Genomic DNA, 20,548 nt, shown 5'->3' with positions numbered 1-20,548 from the left:
ATCAAAGTCTCATCGTGTGATTGAAAGACTTTCTTTATTCCACACGGATCATTAAAAACATTTGTGTTAATTGAGATAAATGATAAATATTAGCTGAAGAACTTTAACTAAATGAAATTTATAAATGTTGCTTTGACAAGTTTAATTTGAAGCACTAAAATTATTAACTGGAAATAAATAAAAACTGAAATAACATAAAAAATATGAAAATAAAAGCTATTTTAAAATATTAAATAAGACTTAAAATAACACTGCTTTAATACACACAGACATAACTAATAAATGCCTTAATAATGAGTGTCGTTTGCGGGTCACCTGAGACCGATCCTATGGTTTCCCAGATCCCAAAGCATCACACCACCACAACCACACGTCCTGTGCTCCCGTTTCATATGAGGGCAGATTATTTTCAGTCACTGGGAAATGGATATTAGCAAACATTCGCCTCCTTCCGGTAATGGTTGAGTTTGCCAGTAGTTTGCAGTGCATGTTAAGACTATAAAAATGACATTAACAAAAACCTTTTGGACATGTAGGATACTCGTATCTGGCCAAAAATTGAGTGAAATGAAAGTGAGTGAAAGGTGTATATATAAAAAACATTTTGAAATATAAATACGCAATTGCAAGAATAGCGAGGGAAAAAAGTCAAAATTGTGAAGAAAAATGTTAGAAAAGTGAGGAAAAAGTTCGAATTGCGTGGAAAACAGTCAGAATTGTGAGAAAGTCAGAATAGCGAGGAGAAAAAGTCAGAATTGTGAGGGGGAAAAAATTGGGATTGCAAGGGATGAAAAAAAAGTCAAAACTCGCGATTGTGAGAAAAAAGTCAGAATAGCTAAAAAAAAAAATCAATTGCGAGGAAAAAAGTGAGAATTGAAAAAAAAAAAAAATCAGAATAGCGAGAAAAGTCAGAATTGTGAGAAAAAAGTCAAAATTCCGAGATATAAACTCGAAATTGAGAAAAAAAATATATAATCAGAATTGTGAAAAAAGTCAGAATTGCGAGGGAAAAAAAGGTGGAATCGCAAAGGGGAAAATGTCACAATTCCGAGATATAAACTTGCAATTGCGAGAAAAAAAGTCAGAATTGTGAGAAATGAAATCAGAATTGCGAGGAAAAAAAGTCAGAATTGCGAGGGAAAAAAAGGTGGAATCGCAAAGGGGAAAATGTCACAATTCCGAGATATAAACTTGCAATTGCGAGAAAAAAAGTCAGAATTGTGAGAAATGAAATCAGAATTGCGAGGAAAAAAAGTCAGAATTGCGAGGGAAAAAAAGGTGGAATCGCAAAGGGGAAAATGTCACAATTCCGAGATATAAACTTGCAATTGCGAGAAAAAAAGTCAGAATTGTGAGAAATGAAATCAGAATTGCGAGGAAAAAAAGTCAGAATTGCGAGATATAAACTTGCAATTGAGAAAAAAAATTCAAAATTATGAGAAAAGTTAGAATAGTGAGAAAAAAGTAGAATTGTGATGGGAAAAAAAGAGTGAATTCCAAAATATAAACTCGTAATTGAGAAAAAAAGAAGAAAAAAATCAGAATTGTGAGAAAAGTCAGAATAGCGAGGAAAAAGTCAGAATTGTGAGATGTAAACTCACAATTGTGGAAAAAAAAGAAAGTCAGAATTTTGAGGGAAAAAAGTTTATATCACGTAATTCTGACTTTTCTCACAATTCTGATTTTTTTTTTTTTTTCTCAATTGCGAGTTTATATGTTGGAATTCAGACTTTTTTCCCCATCGCAATTCTTACGCTTTTCTAACATTTCTCACAATTTTGATTTATTTAAAGTTTATATCTCTTAATTCTGACTAGAAAAAAGTCTGAATTGTGAGATAAAAATTATATTGTCTTTTTTTTTTTTTTTATTCCGTGGCGGAAACAAGCTTCCACAGTGAACCTGCAAGAGCCGAGCGAAAATAAACCCACTCCAGGGATTCATGCAGTTCATGCTGCGACCAAAATTTCAAGTCAATGTTTGATACGTTAGAGGTGTATTTTTATATATTGATGTGATTTAATTTCCATTTGATTATTAAATTGTGTTTTATATATTTGATTTTTGTAGTTTCAGGTTATAATGTCTGGTAGCCTTTCGATATTTTTCAACCATTAGTTTGATTTGTAGAGCAGGAATATTACCTTACATATTTGAATAGTTATTTTTAGGGTTTTATGAAAGTGATTTTATATTTGAGGTACAGTATATAATTGATAAAAGCATATTTATTGTCGTTTGTTTAAGGTTTAGAGAAGGAAAATGGTGGCGCAAGTTCATATTTTTGATTATATTATTTCAGATATAAAGAGTTGATGAAATTCACCTAGTGTTATATGATAAATATTTTGTATGTTTTTGAATTATAAAGTGTATTTCTGCCCATTTGTGTGAGGTGAAGAGCAAATTTACGGTTTTAGTTTTATATTTTTAGTTATAAGGTGGTTATGATGATGTATTTAGTAATTCCCAAATGGGAGTCTTCGGCACCCCTATATATATATCAATCGAACCGTACATAGGAAAATGATGAAATTTGGTACAGCCATAGAGTTGGTCCTGAAGAGTAATCTGACCAACTTTGAAGTATCTACGACATACTCCATAGCGCCACCGCGAGTTCAAAAATGTACTTTTCTTTTTGTTCTAACCTCTGAACACTTTGACGTCTTGCAGTGAAGCAGATCAGGTTGAAAAAGGTATTTCTGTTATTAATTCGAGGTTCAGAGCATATTTTATGATTGGTTATAGTGTATTTTGCTGGTTTCTGTGAGGTGAAGCAGGATGAGGAGGCGGCATTGAGGTGTATTTCTCTGAGGCGTCAGTGGTTGGAGCCACACACACACACACACACACACACTGAAGGAAAGAAAACCAGCTTTCCTCCTTGAGTTGGGCAGAAGGAGTCCGTTTAATCTCACAGAACAAACAGCATCGAGTAATTCTTCGCTAAATGTTTCTATGTTCCGCGGACACGCGCGCGAGGAGCTGATGAAGCTTTCTGACGGACTTTAGAGGCTCGTGAATGAAGGTGAGTGTTTAAACGCCAATCTGACACATTCACTGAGATTTTGAGTGTTTAATCCGCCGTATATATCGATGAGGTCGAGCAGATTTGTACTAAAGACTCGCGGTTGTTCGTACGCGTTTGTGCGCGTGCTCGTATTTACGAAAGTTTCGGCGTTTTCTCGCGAATCTCGCGCACTGACTGAATCTCTCAGAAGTCAGAATAATTCCCACAAGCTGTCAGCACTTGAGTTTTAGAGGTAGTTTAAGAAAAATGAAACTTATCTGTTGTGACGGACGAAATTTAGATGTACGTTTGTAGATTTCAAGTATGCAAATGATGAATAAAAATTAAATCAAGCTCTTATTGTTCAGATTATTATTGGAAGTTTTCTTGACGTGTTGAGGAACGAAATTACAGTTTAATCAGGATATTCCTGAAGGTGTTTAACCGGTTATTTCTATAATAAATGATATTGCATAACTCAGGCATATGATTTATTGAGCTAATCAAGGTCTTACGAAACATTCTTACTGTTTTTGTAGATGTTGAGAGATCTGAACGTCATAAATTCATAAGGAGCTTCATTCATCAGACTGAGGTAAGAAGGCGGTTTATTTTATTTATTTATTTAATTTAACCGTTGGCGTTTTTCAGACTGTGATGACGTGTTTTAACGGTCACCAGCATCGTTAATCCTGCAAAGTTTTTATTATTTAATTTTTTTTAGTTAGTTAGTTCACTCAAAAATTAAAATAATGTAATTTATTACTCAAGCTCATGCCGCAGAACACAAATTAAGATATTTTTGATGAAATCCGATGGCTCAGTGAGGCCTGAGCAATGACATTTCCTCTCTCAAGATACATTAATGTACTAAAAACATATTTAAAATCAGTTCATGTGAGTACAGTGGTTCAATATTAATATTATAAAGCTTCGGAGCGTTATGAATCAGCATGTCGAATCAGCTGTTCGGCGCGCCAAAGTCACGTGATTTCAGCAGTTTGGCGGTTTGACACGCGATCCAAATCATGATTCGACACAAAAGATTCATAACGCTCCGAAGCTTCATGAAGCAGTGTTTTTAAATCCGCCATCACTATATAAGTCGTTATTTTGTTTTTTTGGCGCACCAAAAATATTCTCGTGGCTTTATAATATTAATATTGAACCACTGTACTCACATGACCTGATTTAAATATGTTTTTAGTACATTAATGGATCTTGAGAGAGGAAATGTCATTGCTCAGGCCTCACTGAGCCATCGGATTTCATCAAAAATATCTTAATTTGTGTTCTGAAGATGAACGAAGGTGTTACGGGTGTGGAACGACATGACAGAATTTTAATTTTTGGGTGAACTAACCCTTTAACGCTGCTGTGAGATGGTCAAACTGCCGTTATCAATCTCTCTCTATTTTTTTTCCTCTTTTGAAAGTTGTGAAAACACTATTGTGGAGTTTTTTTCTGTTTGAGCAAATGCGAACACAAAAAATATATTTCATGTAGTCTTTTACTACAACACTTGTGTTTAAACGTCTCCGGAAGTAAATCTACCCTGCGATGTCGAGAACACGAAATCCGGAAGTGTGAAAAAGGCTAATTCCTCTGGTATCGAATGTTTGTTTATGTTTTCCATCAGACTGAAATGATTGTGATTGTCGTAAAATGCACCTAAATTGCCTGTTCAGAATTAAAGTGTTGTTTTAAAGTAGATTTAAACATGTTTTAAAAGCTAAAGTGTGTATTTTCTAATTCATTCATGTCATTAAATTGAATTGGAAAAATTACTGTTTTCAAACAGTTTCCCTAAACTCTGCCATTGGTCATTCGCGCAGATAGACCCGCCCCCAAACTCACATCATTGGTCGAATCTGAAGTTGAGCCTCTAGCGATGTGAGAAAGTATTTTACCATTAAATAAATGACACGCTTCAGCTTTCATGGAAAACGTCACTTGAACGCCATTTGAGCGTTAATTAGCGCTGTGTGATTTGGAGGCTTTCAGATATTCAGATAAAGCTCATTATACAGGGCTTGTGTTGGTACTCGTTTATTTGCTAAATATGTACCTTTTTACTGTATGCAATGATAAACGGAGATCTGTAATACCTGGTTGAGAGCTGTAATATGACTTTTATGCTGTCTGTGTAGCAGATGATGAAGTAAAAACGACAGATTTGTCCGATCTGATCTCACGGCTCTTCAGTCGTAGCGGGTCGGCTGTGTGTTGTGATATAGCGCGGTGCCCCGAGTATCGTGTGTCTGATAAGCGGTTCTTTGGGAGCGTGTCAGCGGGGGCCGTTATTGAGTGTCAGCGGCTACAGGAGTCATTTATACTGCGGCGTAATGAGAGAAAGCCATTACAGGGCCTGATGTGTGTTTTGGGTGGGATTTCTAAAAGCCTGCGTGTGGGAAAGTGCTCATTTCGTCTGCCGTGTGTCTGTGTGGTCTGGCTTTGGCGGCTGAAGGCTTGTTTGAATTAAACCCAGTGGGCCGGTGCTGTTTTACTGCTTATATTTCACTGCTGCAAAAATACAGTGTGAAAACGTGCCACGATATTCGCTGCGGATTTTCGTTGGGCCGCAGATGTTACGTCACAGGTCACGGCAGGTGGCAGCGCTAACCACAGCCTGCTGTCTCGCACAAATTCACTCTAGCACTTGTGGTTGATCAATATCGGTTTTGATGGCTGATTGCAGTATCAAGAGAGCAGGGTGGAAACTATAAAGCTGGTATTTATCGCAAAAAATACACCCAGACAATAGGGCGGCACAAATTTGGGGAAGAATTACTGTAAAAAATTTTTAGTCAGTTTTATAGTCATTTTGATATATAAATCACATTTTTTTTTTTTTTTTGCCAAATTGTGCAGCCATACAAACAAGCACAGCAAACCTGGTTTTATTTTATTTTATTTTTTATTTTATTAGTAACCACCCTGAGTACCCTAGCAACCGTATAGCAACACCCTAGCAACCACTCAGAATACCCTAGCAACCGCATAGTGACACTATAGCAACAGTCCCAGTACCCTAGCAAAAGCATAGCAACACCCTAGCAACCACCTGAGTACCTTAGCAACTGCATAGCAACCACCTGAGTAACATAGAAACCACAAAGCAACACCCTAGCGATCTAATAATTTTTTTAATCTGTCTATCTGTCTATCTATCTATCTATCTATCTATCTGACCATTTCTAGGGTATTCACCCAGAATACCCTAGCAACCGCATAGCAACACCCTAGCAACCACCCAGAATACCCTAGCAACCGCATAGCGACACTATAGCAACAGCCCTAGTATCCAAGCAACAGCATAGCAATACCCTAGCAACCAACTGAGTACCATAGCAACACCCTAGCAACCACCCTGAGTACTTTAGCAAATGCATAGCAACACCCTAGCAATCACCCAGAATGCCCTAGCAAACACATAGCAACACCCTAGCAACTATATAGCGACACCATAGCAACAGCCCCAGTATACAAGCAACAGCATAGCAACACCCTAGCAACCAACTGATACCCTAGCAACTGCATAGCGTGATATCTTTTTGTCTGTCTGTCTAAAATTGTTTTAAAATTACTAAACTAAAACTTAAAATCTGAAAACTTGAAGCTGTTAAAACAACTTCAGACTTTCTGCTCTAGCTTTCTCAAGCCAACTTCAAAGTTTGTTTACGTACTTTGCTCATCTAGTTAGTTATTCATCTAGTTAGTCACCTAGTTATTTTATTTTATTTTATTTTATTTTATTTTATTTTATTTCACAATTTCTCACAATCGCGCATCACAATTTTAACCAGAAACATCACATTTTTTCCCCCCAGATCGTGCAGCCCTACTATAAATAATAATTATTATATTAATAATAATTATTATATTAAAATAGTAATAATTTCTTATTAATAATAATAGTAGTAGTAATCATATATAATTAATGATTTTTAAAAAATTAATATTGTTATTAATAATTATACAGATATTTACCACAGAAAACACTATGTGTGTGTGTATATATTGAGTATTATATATATGCATATATATATATATATATGTATTTATAATATATATATAATACTCAAAAATGCTAAATAAATATTTAGAAAATGTGCATTATACATGAAGACTGCTGTAGGAAGATTTGGAGAACTGGACTGGCGTCTTCTGTTAGTCAGCTGAGCAGGTGCAGTTAATGACTGATGCTGATTATCTCAAAATAACCTGAATATTGTCTGACCATCCGGTCCATTACTAATGGATCCATCCGTCTCTCAGAATCAAATCTATTTTGTATGATCATCTTCAGTGTATCTTGATTGGCGGCGAGCGTGTGACATGTATTGTTCTGGAGTCTCTCTAATCACCGTCAGCTTTGTTTCCCAACAACTCCTAACATTAATGTTGCTATTGTGCGCGCTGACACCGCCGAACACTGCGCCTTTGTGTGAGCGGCACGTAAAAGGAGCTGTTGTGCGTGTCCCTCCGCTCTGAATCTGCATACCCCAAGGGCTTCTGGGAGAATTTAACAAGCTTCTGATGTTCCTGGAGAACGGAGGCGTGTGAGATTCTTTCACCAAGGTAAATTTCAGGCCTGGAGCTGCAGAGGTCAGAGTTTAGAGTCCGAATAATGAGCTCAGCGCTGTTTATTTCAGAATCAGAGGCGCCGCAACATTTAACATGAATATTTATATGTAAGAATGACAGAAAACATGCTGTAATGTGAACATACAGAGCAGGACGTGCTCTAATAGTCCAAAATAGGCTTATGGTTATTTCATACATAAGCCAATTTTTCCATGTAATTTTCAACTACTATAGCACTTAATGCTTTGTGGTTGCCAGGGTGTTGCTAGGGTGTTGCTACAGTGTTCTGAGTGGTTTCCAGGGTGTTGCTATGGTGTTGCTACAGTGTTCTGAGTGGTTTCCAGGGTGTTGCTAGGGAGTTCATAAGGTGTGCATATACACCGCGTTCCAAATTATTATGCAAGTGACATATCAGTGAGATTTAAGTAAAATAAACATTCAGATTTGAGTTTTTCTAAGAAAATGTTTGTGAATGTTTGAAAATGTCTTTTTGGATAACTGGTATCAATTTGCCAGATCTATGGAAACCCTACTTAGATGTTGTTCCACATTATTAAGCAAGTCACAGTTCTCATGCAATATGGGGAGGAAGAAAGATCTTTCTGAAGATGAAAAGCATGAAATGGTGCAATGTTGTGCAAATAGTCGGTGGAGAAATTTGACTGCTATGACCCATCGGTTCTGTGCATCACTACACAACACCCTTAGCAACCACTCTTAGCTATGAAAAACTGTATGTTCTCAATAGATATTGTTCATTGAATCTTACTGCATTCAGATTTAGCATTTTCCCTCAGGTCAGTCCTATGTTCATAATAAAAAATCAGTTTAAATGTCCGCTGCGATATCTTGTCCTTTTAACAGTTAAGGGGTTTTCCCGTGACTGACAGCGCTAGTCAAAGCATTTGTTCCATTTTTACAACAATTCAGTCTTTTCAATATAAAAGTCTTCACTACTGACTGACACACTCATAAAGTGTCTTTGCCGCCATCTAATGGTGTAATAATGTAACTTCTGTTGCCGTTCACGGTCAGGGACTATTTTTTCCGGCGGAAGGAAGGCTTTTATTGAAATTTTGCATCATGAAAGTTGCATTGATACATATTTTTGACTTTAATATTTGTATTGTGTGATAACTGTTTTATAAAAGCAATAAGGTACTCGAGGCTAGTGCTGTATCGTGAATAAGTCACGGCTGAAGGGGTTACTCCTATTTACGATACAATATTTACGATATAGCACAGCCTCTTGTACCTTATTTCTTATATATTGTATGTGTGTGTGTGTGTGTGTGTGTGTGTGTATATATATATATATATATATGCACACACACACAAACTTATAAACATATATAAATATGTACTATATATATATATAATTATGTTTGTGTGCTAAAAGAGACTTTGCTCTCTCTCAGCAGCTGTGTTTCTGTCTGCAGTCTGAGCTGCATTAGTTGACCTTTGACCCCGCCTTCCGCTTTCATAATTGCAGGAAGTGAGCGTGGCCAACGAGAGCAGAGGATTGTGGGTTAGCATTAATGAGCACAGAGGTGGCAGTGTTGTTGAAGGGGCCGCTGATCGTGACGGCTGCAATCGAAGGGGAGGCGCTTTAGAAAGACTTCTTACAAAAGAGCAGTGCAACAAATCATCTATCCACTCTTTACATTATCTGAAGGTGTTTTGTGCAAAACCCTCCACGATGATGCTAGGATGTTGTTTTGTGGTTGCCAGGGTGTTGCTAAAGCGTTCTGAGGGGTTGCTAGGTGGTTTGTTACTGTCTGCACCTTCAGATCTCTGTCTTCTGTTGGTCTCTTCATAATATTGGTTTATATTGGAATTATTGAAATTATTTAACCCCGCCCACTTGGCCTCGATTACATCAGCATAAAAACGTGCACTGATGAATCGTTCACCAAAAGAGTCATTTATGATGAAAATCAATCGAATCAGTTGTGATTTCTTGATGTGGTTTTCTCGTAAACTCGTTATCACACATGAAGTGTCGCATGTGAAAGGAATCATCTCTGATCTCTCTGAAGCTCTGAAGATGAAAGCGAGCCATCGTTCACACAGATGATTTGAGTTATTATCTCCTCAACGTGTCACACGCTGCAAACCAAACGCGTCTGGCTTTTGACACGGCGACTGCGGGAGATTTACGGCCTCTCCGTCTTTTATCCCACCGGGATGATCCGCACACGGGGAAACAATTCAGCACCACTGCAAACCCCTCCATCCATCCGCGAGTGTCGTGTTTGTTGATCGTCAGCTCTTCATGAAGTGTTTCTGGAGATGTTCTCAGCAAACGCTTTAAAGGCTGCCGGGAAGAATCACTCAAGAATCGCTCCATTAAACCAGAGCACAGATGCATTATGGGGCTGTGTTCTGCTCAGTGATCAGTTTAGAGAGGATGGCAGGACGCTGCTCTGTAGGGATTCGGATAGAAGCCTGGAGCCGTGAAGAACTGAACACTTCTGATTCTGACTCCTGAATGATTCTTTTAGTTCATGATTCCAGACTGTGTTCAGTGTTTTCTATTTATTAATTTAAATATTTTTATAAATATTTAATCATTTTCTTTTTTATGAACCAATATAACAGTACATATAAATAAGCAACAATAAATACCCACTTACATTTTTACAAAAACAATTTAGTATATTGTAAATACCGCAAAGACTGCCATGAACATTTTTGAGTGAATCATTAATTCGTTGAATCAGAGTTGTGAATTGATTCATTGAAATGGACAGTTTGAACTGAATCAAAAATTTAGTATTTTTTTTATAAATATTTAATAATTTTCATGAACCAATATAAATAAGCAAAAATATTTATTTATTTACATTACATGTTTACATGTTAAAATACAGTAAAAATTGAGTATTTTTTAAATAAATATTTAATAATTTTCAATTTTATGAACCACAGTACATAAAATAAACAATAGTTACATATATTTTTTTACAAAAATATTTTAATATATAAAAAAGCTACAAAGACTTCCGTGAACATTTGAGTGATGCAGTTGAATTATTGATCCAGAGTCATGAATCGATTTGTTGAAATGGACAGTTTGAACTGAATCAAATTTCAGAAAATTCATTCAAAATGTTTAATGCAAGTGTAATACAGTAAAAATGTAGTACTAAAAATAAGAAACAATATTTACATCCTTACATTTTTACAAAAACAAACTTAACATATGAAAAAGCTGAAAATACTTCCATGAACATTTCTGAGTGATGATGCAATTGAGTCATTGAATCAGTCGATTCATTAAAATGGACAGTTTGAACTGAATTAAACTTTCATTCAACATTTTAAAATACAGTGAAAATGTTGTATTTTTTAAATAAAGATTTAATAATTTTCTTTTTTATGAATCAATGTAACAGTACATAAAATAAACAATTTTTATATACTTTTTTACAAAAACATTTTAATATATAAAAAAGCTACAAAGACTTCTATGAACATTTGAGTCATTGAATCAGAGTCATGAATTGATTCATTAAAATGGACAGTTTGAACTGAACCAAACTTCAGAATGTTCATTCAAAATCTTAGAATACAGTAAAAATTTAGTAATTTTTAATATATATAATCATTTTCATGAACCAATGTACAAGTACATAAAAACATAGACTTTTGTTTTTTACTAAAATAAATAAATAAATAATAATATATAAAAACGCTGAAAAGACCTCCATGAACATTTGAGTAATGCAATTGAATCATTGATTCAGAGTCATGAATTGATTTATTGAAATGGACAGTTTGAACTGAATTAAACTTCAGAATGTTCATTCAAAATGTTTAATTCAAGTATAATACAGTAAAAATTTAGTATTTTTTTTATAAATATTTTATCATTTTCATTTTATGAACCAAAATAAAAGTGCATGAAAAACATAATTTATATACTTTTTTTCTTCATTTACAAAATATTTCAATATATAAAAAAGCTGCAAAGACTCCATGATCATTTGAGCGATGATGCATTTGATTCAGTCATGAACTGATTCATTGAAATGAACAGTTTGAACTTGCGAGTCGTTAATTTTTTATCCCCAGGCAAAATCATTATGCTTATTTCGTAACTGTTCAGTGTATCGTTCAGCCCTTCTGTAGTTCTCAATATGAAGCGGTTCTGGTTTCACTACCCAAACGGAAAACTTTATAGATTTGACACACACAGGAAGTGCAGAGGACGAAACAGCAGAAGCGATCAGGGCTCCCGATGGCTTTTCCATCTCTCTCTCTCTGGTTTCTGGTTTCACACTTGAGTCCAGGTATGTGTTTGTGTGACGTGAGAGACTCACTCCCTACATCCATCATCCCTCCTCTGCGTTCACACACACACACACACACACACACAAGGTCACATCCACAAACAAAAGCTCCTGACAGTTGTTGTGACACCGGTCTGAGCTCGTGTCCGTCCATCAGTCAGCGGATTAAAGAACAGACAGACGCTTATTTGGAATTCCACACACTGAACGAGTGACTAAAAGAAGTTCAGATGAACCGTGAGAGTGAATCAGCCATTGAAACGTGATCGGATCCTCACTCACTTCCAGTGTTTTTCTGCTGTTGCTTTTACTGTAAAGAACATCTAGCTTTGATTTATGAATGACAGTGTAGAAATCTTTCAGATCATATTCATGCTCCAAATAGACTCTCTCAACGAGGATTACCTGTTAAAGATGAAGCTACCTATATTAATGTATGTATATATTTTTTATGTTTGCATACATGCATGTATATTTATATATGTATACATATACGTGTATATATAGCACGTATTAATCAGATTTTGTAAATTAAGTTTGACATAAAATAAAAAAATTAACAACAATAAAAAAACATACTGTAAATCTGCAAAAAATATATAAATATTAAATATACAAAAAGTATTTATATATATATATATATATACATATTTGTGCATTAGCTTCATCTTATTCAATCATTTTGTAAATTAATTTTGATATAAAATAAAAAACATTAACAACATTAAAAATCAACTGTAAAAATACTTGTAAAAAAAAGATATATATAATATACAGTACAGTCCAAAAGTTTGGAACCACTAAGATTTTTAATGTTTTTAAAAGAAGTTTCGTCTGCTCACCAAGGCTACATTTATTTAATTAAAAATACAGTAAAAAACAGTAATATTGTGAAATATTATTACAATTTAAAATAACTGTTTTCTATTTGAATATATTTGACAAAGTAATTTATTCCTGTGATCAAAGCTGAATTACTCCAGTCTTCAGTGTCACATGATCCTTCAGAAATCATTCTAATATGCTGATTTGCTGCTCAATAAACATTTAATGTGTACAATTGTACAAAATATTTGTGTACAATATTTTTTTTCAGGATTATTTGATGAATAGAAAGTTCAAAAGAACAGTGTTTATCTGAAATCTAATCTTTTGTAACATTATAAATGTCTTTACTGCCACTTTTGATTGATTTAATGCATCCTTGCTGAATAAAAGTATTAATTTCTTTAATTTCTTTTAAAAAAAAATAAAAATAAAAATTCTTACAGACCCCAAACTTTTGAACGGTAGTGTATAATGCTACAGAAGATTTGTATTTCAGATAAATGCTGTTCTTTTGAACTTTCTATTCATCAAGGAATCCTGAAAAAAAAAAAAAAGTACACAACTGTTTTCAACATTGAAAATAATCATAAATGTTTCTTGAGCATCAAATCATCATATTAGAATGATTTCTGAAGGATCATGTGACACTGAAGACTGGAGTAATGATGCTGAAAATTCAGCTTTGATCACAGGAATAAATTACTTTGTCAAATATATTCAAATAGAAAACAGATATTTTAAATTGTAATAATATTTCACAATATTGCTGTTTTTATTGTATTTTTAATTAAATAAATGTAGTCTTGGTGAGCAGACGAAACTTCTTTTAAAAACATAAAAAATCTTAGTGGTTCCAAACTTTTGGACTGTACTGTATATATATATATATGTATACTTTTATTTTTGCATTAGCTTATGTATTTATTAATCATATTTTGTAAATTAATTTTGACATAAAATAAGACATTTAAAGAGAACATTGTAAATACTGTACTCTGCTTTTTAGTTTTGTAAATATATATATATATATATATATATATATATATATATATATATATATATATATATATATATATATATATATATATACATACATATGTGTATTTTAAAAATAAAAAGCAAAAAATATTATGTATAAAATAATATAATTTTTTTGCATTAGCTTCATCTTATTCAATCATATTTTGTAAATTTAATTTTGATATAAAATTAAAAAAAAAAAACATTAACAACATTAAAAATGAACATAGTAAATGCTGTAAAATATGGAAAATACTTGTTTAAAAATATAATTTTATTTGTGCATTAGCTTATGTATTTATGAATGATATTTTGTAAATTAATTTTGACATAAAATAAAAAAATATTTATATAGAACATTGTAAATACTGTTTACATTGTAAAAATCTGCTTTTTATTTTTGTAAATAAATAAATAAATAAATATGTAAAATGTTATTTGTGCATTAGTAAGTAAATTAATTTTGATATAAAATAAACATTAACAACATTAAAAATCAACATTGTAAATGCTGTAAAATATGGAAAATACTGTGTGTGTGTGTGTGTGTGTGTGTGTGTGTGTGTGTGTGTGTGTGTATATATATATTAATGTTTCTACATTGTTTGTTGAATCTGTGTTTGCTAATCGTCATGTTTTGCATCTGAGAGTCTCATTTTGTGAATGTAAATTTAAAAATCATATCTAGTGAATATGAATCTGCTTATGTGTTTGTGAATTGCTGTTTGCAAATATGTAATGAGCTGCATATGATAAAAGATAACAAACTTATTTTTATTCCTCCAGCTGTGAGGATGATATGAAATGCTGTTGTGTGACGTCATTCCCAGTGAAACGGAAATAAATGTAGGACGGGGTTTAATTAGATCCATCAGAATGTGATTAGACCATGAAAACTGGACCATGATGTTGTTGGTTAATAGTTTGTTCCTCATTCAGGTGGACTTGATGATGAAAGCTGTTTGCATTTGATTTTAGTACAGTTATAAGGCTTTGGAAGTATTATTTATTAGTAGACGCAGCGTTCATGGAGTGTAAAGCGGATGTAGGCGATCTTGATCCGCAGGTCTGGGGTCAGAACCGTGGCCATCTTGATCCACTTTCAGTAAAGCTCAGGGCAATTAAACCCCCTGTAGACATTCATTCTGTGCAGCGACATCCGATGAAAAGAAAAGAGGTGGCGAATTACTTCAAGCTGCCGGCCGATGCCATGTCTTCAATCCCGGAGAGATGATCCGGAGAGTGAGCTTCCCATTAACGAGAGATGGATCGGAGTGAAGGAAGTGCGTGGACTGTGGAGTGCGGCTGAAATCTAATTTTTCCAGCTCTGGGAAGTGTAATGTGATTGCCGGGAGATGATTGGATGAGTCAGGACATCTCGCATCATATACGGGCTGGAGAAGCTCTGAATGCAGGGTGAGAAAATCTAATTGTTCGGGGTCTTAATGTGTTCATTGTGTTTTCAAGAAATGAATCATGTCTGGAGGGACAGAAACCAGTCCTTTTTGTGAGGTCAGAAAAATAACCTTTATATTTTATGCTCTGAGTCAATTTGACCTGCAACACATTTTTGAGTTGTCGGAAATACAAGTTAACTTAGGATGTTTTTCTTTAAATTGTGCAACTATTTCTCATTTATGGTCATGAAAATGCTTGCAAAGTTTCGACACTCTGAGGTGTTGTGCAGTCTGAGTATGAAGTCTTTATTAAGGGTTCAAGAGCTGAAACTTAAAATTTCCAAGGATCAGCATTCTCCTCTAAAAGTGATCGGGCAGACCAAATCATAAGTTGTAGAGACTTGAAACTTTGAGGGCTGGTAGTACTCACACCGTCTACATCGTCACCAAGCCTCGCCCTGATCGGCCTGACGGGGGCGCTACAGCGGTCAAAAGAAAACAAACAAAATGGGTCCTAAACTGTAGACTCAAGTGACTTATATTGTTGGAATCCGGCTCAAGACAGGCAAAATGAATTTGGATTTGCTTGTTGGTCTTAGGTTTTTGACCTGATCGGAACCAAATTGTCATTAATTATCAAAAAATTGTTGAAATTTCAATTCACGGTCCATAAGGACCGCCAAAATGTTCAAAGTGGGCGGAGCCACTTTACTAAAATGGCTATAAATCGTGAACGGAATAAGATATTTTCACCAAACTTGGTACATCTATGTAAGAGCTCATTGTGTGGTTACGTGAAAAAGAATGCAGCAACTGGCCACTTGGTGGCGCTATAACAGAAAAAAAACATGAAAAAATACTATAACTACTTCACCTTTCATCCGATTGACTTGAAAATTGGCATGCAGTGTCTTTGTCCGAGGTGCTATGATTACTTATGAGGACACTGACGTATCTCAAAAAACAATGAAGTTTGAGCAGCTATCAGACAAGGGTAACGAAATTCGGAATGAAACTCGCTGGGCCTGTTTGACTCTCAGCCCTAGAGGCCTGTGGGGGGCACCTTTGTGTTTTTCATGTGCGTAAAGGATTGTATATCGCACTATTTTTCGCACACGCCCACAACATTCATACCACATGGTAGAACTCCTCATTCTGAGCATCTTTGCCTCTGAGACCGCCACTGTCCATCGAATCGTTCATTAAATATTGGAGATTATTTCAAAAACCAACTTTGGCGAACTAGTCCTAGATTTTTGGCTCAGCCTCAATAGCTTTAAAAAAGCTTTAAATAAATTGCCTGTATTTGCTGTAAATGCTCTTTTCCATCTATAATCGAGATTGTTACAGGCTTGCTGATTAAAACATTATACTTTTTTACGCATGTGCTTAAAGGCTTTAAAGAGATTGAACCCCGATAACTGTTGCTCGCAGCTATATTTATGATTGTGATATTAGTGAAAAAATCATGTTCTCCTGTTCACTTTTTTGTAATGTGTGAATCGCAGGATTATTATCGTAAAGTAAAACTATTGAAATCATTTCTGTTAATTGAAATAAAGCTGAAATAAAATAAAATATAAATATTAGTTGATAATAAAAATGAGAAATCTTGAATCTGAAATAAGTTAAAATTATTAACTGGAAATAAACTAAAATAACACTAATGTCAAAGGTTTGCTGATTTTTATCTTTCATAGTGTGTTGCATTGAATCCAATTGCAACATTTTTAATTTTGGTCTCAGACATTTAGCTCCGGCTCATTTAGTCCAGGAGAGCGTGATGTTTTCTTCTCTTCAGATGCGTGCGGACTGAAATGGACTCGGTGAATAAACCAGATCTGTGTCCAGAGACGGAGACCTATTGATCTTGATATCGATCCATTTACAGCAGAGGTCTCGCTCCGTCAGGCCAGTGTACACACCCTTCCCTCGGAGATCCAGAGCCATCGATCAGCTCCACGCTCACATCAAAGAGCCGCTCAAAATCGTTATGTCTTCATATATGACTAATTATTTAGACTGGAGTGGATTAGCATGTTTGCTTTGGGTTCAGGTTTGCTTTTCTATGACCTAACGGCGGCCACTGCAGCTTAAAAGTCGTCATTTCATAAGTGAAATGATTGTTCTGGATCTTTCAAACAAGTAGAATAAACGTACTGTAGCTTTAAGAGCTCAAAACTCCCATATATGGAAAGAAAATCCTAATGATTATGACATCAAAACCATGAGCTCATCAACATGATTCTTTTGATCAGGATCTTTTAATGAATCATTAGTTAAACTGATTCAAACTCTTTTTTTTTTTAAATCACACGTTGAGCTCAGATCTTCTCCAGTCCATATATGGAAGTGAAATCCTAATGATAATGACATCAAAACCACAAGCTCATTAACATATGCCCGCCCATTTTTACATATTAATGCATGTTCATGTAAATGTGGGTGGTGCATGTGTGTGTGTGTGTGTGTGTGTGTGTGTGTGTGCACAAAAGTGCGAATGCACAACTCTGTGTGTGTGTGTGTGTGTGTGTGTGTGTGTGTGTGTGTGACTGTGTGTGCACGAGTTTGTGTGCATGTTCGAGTGTGTGTGTGTGTGCTTGAGTGTGTGTGCATGATTGTGTGTGTGTGTGAGACCGCCCACTTTTACATATCAATACATGTTCATGCAAATGTGGGCGGTGCATATGCTAATGAGCCAGTGGTTATGTCATTCATCATTCCCGATGCTGATGTGCAACGGTTGACCAATCATACCAGAGGGCATTTGCATATCTTACAGAAGTCTTAAAGGTACAGTAGCAAGAACAGCCGTTTATTTTAGTTGTGGTGGAACATGATAAACTGAATTTTTGTTGCATGAAACCTTATTTTATAAATGTACTTTAGGGAGAAACTAAATAAAGCAGAAGTGTGGAGTATGGCCCATAGGAGGAGGGAACGTTATAGTGTTTGGATAATATTTTGTGCTCTTGACTCACACGGCTGCTCTGCTTTATATCAGACGTCGAAGCTAAATAAGTTCAGTCGAAGGGTCGCTCAGGGTTTCTTCTTATGAAGTGCTTCATTTTTGGCTGAAGTCAATTCTTTAACTAATTACATGTTTATGATGCAGACTAAAAAAAAGTTGAATGTCATAAGTCCTGAATCTGCTGCAGAAATGATATTTCAATGAGATGTGAGAAAGATTTTGAGTGCTGCAAATGATTCTTACGAACAGGTTCTTTTAATGAATCAGTCAAAAAAGAGTCATAAGAGCTACGAATAACTAATGAGGCGTCAGCATGATCTCTCTCGTTTCCTGACGATGTTGGAGGTTTAGTGGTCTTGAATTTAATTAGCATTCCTGAGCTATTAAGCATCGAGCGTGTCGCTACAGGACCCGCGGTGAACGGCTCATCTGGACGCTCTGGAGGATGTTTGTCATTGAGCGAGGAACAGGTTCTCTCAGACCGTGTGTTTGCTGGAGTAACACACAACCTCAAGGAATGCCAAGAATCCCTGTGTTAAAGTTCACACTATATCTCCATCTGCGACTTGATGGCGGGAAATGGAAGACAGCTGTGCGAGTGTGTGTGTGTGTGTGTGTGTGTACGCACACATGTACAGTATATGATCTGTTGTGTTGTGCATAAAGACAGACAGATGAATTGGATGATATTTGGTCATTTTGACATTATTCCCGTTAGCTTAATAATAGAGCTGCATGGTTTGAGGAAAAAATTGAATTGCCATTTTTAAAATTTTACTAAAAATTGTGATTGCACTTTAAAAAAAAGTTGCAGTTGTTGGAACAACAACAATAATAATGAATATATATATATATATATATATATAGTATTCATAATTATTAATAGTATTAACATAAGTATATATATAACAAAAATAATTATATATATGTGCATATATGTGACATCTTTATTATTTATTACTAATTAAAAAAATAATATTACTACAATAATATATATAATTATATTTAATTTTTACTATATATATAATACTATTATTTATATATAAATATATATATATATATATATATATATATATATGTATATAATATCTTTATATTTTATTATTACTAAATAAAATAAATATGTAATTAATATTCTAAATTTTTTATATATATAATTATATTTTTATTACAAAAAAATTAAATGCAAATGTACACATAAAAAAAAAATATATATATATATATATATATATATATATATTTAATATCTTTATATTTTATTATTACTAAATAAAATAAATATGTAATTAATATTCTAAATTTTTTAATATATAATTATATTTTTATTACTAAAAATTAAATGCAAATGTAAACAGATATATATATATACTAAAAAATAAATTATACTAAAAAATGTACTATAAAACTGAAAGAATTGCGCACAAGCTGCTCTGAGCCACTGAGAGCACAGTATCATGAGCTGGTGATGTACTTGAACACTTCTCTCTGAAACACACAGCACATATATTTATATATATATATATTTATCATTTAATTGAATCAGGGTTTTTGTGAGTATTTTTAGTAATTCGTGTAAAATAACCGTGTGTTTCTGAGCTCGTGTAAGGACAGGTGTCTCTGCAGATGTTTGCGCTGGTCTTCTGTCCTGCTGCGTCAAGATCTTTCAATGAAGCATTAATGTGAGCTTTTAAAGGGCCGGAGCTGTTTACTGAAGCTGTCTGAGGAACGCTCTGCCAAAGCTCTCGCTCCTCTGGCACCGTCTCCTTCTGGCTTCAGGCTTTTTCCACTTTAAAAACACGCCTCGAGCTCGAGTTTTGTGCATCAGTCATTCAGAATGTTGTGTGGCCGTCAGACGGTGTCGAGCGTTTCAGAGCTCCAGCTCTGGATGTGTTTGTAACACAAGCCTGTGCACTTCCTTAAAGCGGTTTTGACAGGGAGTGACATTCCCACTGTGAGGGGAAAAAAGGAAAAACAGATGATATTTGATTCTTTCATGTGCACTTCATTCGTCTTTTCAACCTGTTTTAGATGAGAGACTCAAATGCGTTTCACATGTGCTGCACGTTTGAAGCCGTCAGGACCTTCACTGTTCCCTCCGGATTATCACATGACATCTGAAGTTTGCATGGATCGGGCCTTGCGTGATGGACGACACCTTTGCATATTTGCATAATGTAGATTAGATCATTCTAAACGCTCTGACCATCGAGCTGTTAACTGCCGTAACAGACACGCCCACAGAAGAGCATGACTCTGTGTGTGACGTTTCCTGGAACACCGGCGATTCCGACATCCAAGGGTTTGACTGCAGAGGGACTGATCTCAAATTTGATTTGATTTTTCAGTTCAGATGATATTTGTGTTTTCAATATTTTGTAGACCAGGGGTACTCAACAGGCGGCCCGCGGGCCGCATCCGGCCCGTCAGCATTAAATTT

At 34.9% G+C, this 20,548-nt stretch overlaps 1 protein-coding gene across 1 annotated transcript in view; it reads left to right on the top strand.

The window, feature by feature from the left end:
- The first annotated feature begins 2,532 nt into the window (after positions 1-2,532).
- bmpr1bb (bone morphogenetic protein receptor, type IBb) overlaps positions 2,533-20,548 on the top strand; it is a 117,766-nt gene continuing 99,750 nt past the window's right edge. The window contains exons 1-2 of the mRNA XM_067397302.1: positions 2,533-3,031; positions 3,553-3,608. The gene's annotated coding sequence lies outside the window, so the exon portion shown is untranslated. The remainder of the gene's footprint in view (positions 3,032-3,552; positions 3,609-20,548) is intronic.

The sequence above is a fragment of the Chanodichthys erythropterus genome, chromosome 10 (genome assembly GCF_024489055.1).
Source record: "Chanodichthys erythropterus isolate Z2021 chromosome 10, ASM2448905v1, whole genome shotgun sequence".
Lineage (NCBI taxonomy): Eukaryota > Metazoa > Chordata > Actinopteri > Cypriniformes > Xenocyprididae > Chanodichthys > Chanodichthys erythropterus.
The sequence above is the reverse complement of the archived record's forward strand: the minus strand, read 5'-3'. Positions and strand labels throughout refer to the sequence as shown.